We start from the raw sequence: 2,865 nt of genomic DNA on the forward strand, positions 1-2,865 counted from the left end.
GAGAATTCTGTCTTAAAAGTATCCTTACTTCAATTCTCCTCTTCGTTGGCTCGGAATCAATATCAAAATTATTTGTGTAAAGACAAAGTCTTTGCAACAGGGCATCTTTTCAGTGTGCCGTTCGGATTCCTTCAATTTGATTTGAAATTGTCTCAGTCGTCAGTGTCAGTTGCCGAATACGCGAAAGTCGACTTTTTATAATTTTCAAAAAGTTACAATCTCTAATAAAAGCTGTCTCTTCATCTCGACCATTGACTTGCAATGTAGCATACTGAATCAATATTTTTCAGTGTACAAAGTCCATTGTTAAAATATTTGTCACCATAGAAAATCATTGGTTGTATTTGATATGGTTATCATGTGAAAATTCTGATGACCATAAGTCGAGATAATTTTGTTATCAGCTCAAGTCCAATATTTGTGATAGCTCTCTATGATTGCTAATTTGGATAATCTCGCTTTATATAAAACGTGCATAACGTTTTTCTTTGTAGCCAACACTAAATAAGGACTTCCTACATTTGATTTATGACATCAAAGGGTAGATAGCCATATTACAACATATGTCCATTTAATACCTAGTCATACGACAGCACATCCTTTTTGGTCATTGCATTAAAGAGTCCATGAATAATTGGAACATTGTTATGGGACTTAATCCGTAACACTGTGCCTGCATTTTTTTCCATTCCTAAAAAATCTTTCTTTGAATGCGCGTCTGTGTTGTGTGTCTAGTTTCTAATTTCCTTAACTTTGTTATGCCATCTTTCTTTGTTGCCTTTCCAAGTTTCCATCTTCAGCAAGCTGGGATCTATAGAGGCGATAGATATACTACTGCAGCTACTTTCTGTGTACATAGGACAGGACATACAGAGAAAATGTCAACCTTTCTTTGAGGCAATTTATCATTTTGTGTATACTCGGGATGTTTTTTTTTTGTTCATTGCTCGCTGCCACTTTTCATCCTCAGCGTGTTGGCTTTCACCTCCATCCATTGTGTGGATGAAGATGATGGTGATGATGATGGTTGCCGTTGGCCTTTGCATTTCTACTTGGACCGCTGGCCTCTGCAATGTTGCAGTGGGTTGTTTCCCATTGTCGTTCCTGTTGGTTTGTCTTGGCCATCGTTGATGCCATTTTATGTTACTTATCGGAAATGAAACCATCAGCATTTTTATTTTTCCATTTTTTTGTTGTTGTCCTGAATCCCCGGAATTTTCCTTCAATGTTTTTCTTCGGCCATTATACGTATTTTCACCGTAATCGAATATCATCATTGTTTGCTTCATTGTCTTCTCATTCGCAATTCTCGATTTTGTTGTTGTTGTTTTTCCTTAAACCTTTCCTTTTTTTGAGGTCCTGATTTGTAGCCGAGATATGAGGTCAAGTGTTAGGAGAAAGAGAGAGAGAGAGAAATATTTGAAGGATATTAGAATTGTTTGTTCAGCTAAATCAGGAATATTTTAAAAGGTCTCCGGCGAGGGATTTTCTAAGTATGGGAAAATTTTTATCGTTTGTAAATGCATGATATTTAAATCGTATATTGAAAATATACTGGAGACTTTCAATTTTTGCACTATCAAGATCCTGTTTGTAGGACATCAGAATTGCTATGCTTTTTGCATAAAAGACGTAAGTGGTAGTGAAGACGCTACCTTTACTAATAGAAGCAGGTATACACGGTCTTAAGCTCGGACGAGCCGTATCTTAATTACCCACAACCATAAAATTTTTCTTTGTAAATTCTTGGTCGTAGCGGGTTACTTCAAAATATATAGAATTTCAGGTGAATTTGATTAAATATATTCTTCCAAGCAGATTGGTTGAAATAATACGGTTTCCGAAGTTAATTTTAAGTATGCGTCACACAGTGGAATAGAATATTATAACCCAGCAAAATAATTGGAAGTTGTTCCACAAACATTTCTTTTAAAGCGCATCCCGGAATCCCCCATCAAGTTTTTTCCACTTTCGATGCAGTCCTTATGAACAAGCGCATCCCGGAATCCCCTATCGATTATTTTTTACTTCCGATGCAATCCTTTTGGACAAGTCATAGAAAGTACGGAATTAGGCCGTTTTAAGTGAAAAAATAATAAAATTTCGCAAAAAAATATAGAAAATCAATAAAAAAGTAAAAAAAATAATAAAAAATAAAATAAAGTATATACGGCCGTAAGTTCGGCAAGGCCGAAACTTATGTACCCTCCACCATGGATAGTGTAGAAACTTCTACGAAAGATTGTCATCCACAATCAAATTACTTGGGTTGTGGTATCTTAAATCGTTTTCTAAATTGTGAGTTAGTCCATACGTGGTATATATTAGACAAAAAAGGTATGGGTAGGTAAGTCTACAAATAATTACGAATCGATATGGAATTTTGCACTATAGACCGATATGGACGTAGTTAGACATGGTTGTTAACGGCCATAAACTAGCACAATGTACCAAATTTAAATTGACTCGGATGAAATCTGCTCCTCCAAGAGGCTCTAAAACCAAATCTCGGGATCGGTTTATATGGGGACTACCACCACGTACCAAATTTCAACCAGATCGGATGAATTTTGCTTCTGCAAAAGGCACCGGAGGTCAAATCTGGGGATCGGTTTATATGGGGGCTATATATAATTATGGACCGATTTCGACCAATTTGTGCATGGGTGTTTGAGGCCATATATTAATACCACGTACCAAATTTCAACTGAATCAGATGAATTTTGGTCTTCCAAGAGGGTCCGGAGGTCAAATCTTGTGATTGGTTTATAAGGGGGCTGTATATAATTATGCACCGATGTGGACCAATTTTTGTATGGTTGTTAAAGACCATATACTAACACCATGTACCAAATTTCAGCCGGA

The sequence above is a fragment of the Haematobia irritans genome, chromosome 1 (assembly GCF_050003625.1).
Source record: "Haematobia irritans isolate KBUSLIRL chromosome 1, ASM5000362v1, whole genome shotgun sequence".
NCBI classification, from domain to species: Eukaryota; Metazoa; Arthropoda; class Insecta; order Diptera; family Muscidae; genus Haematobia; species Haematobia irritans.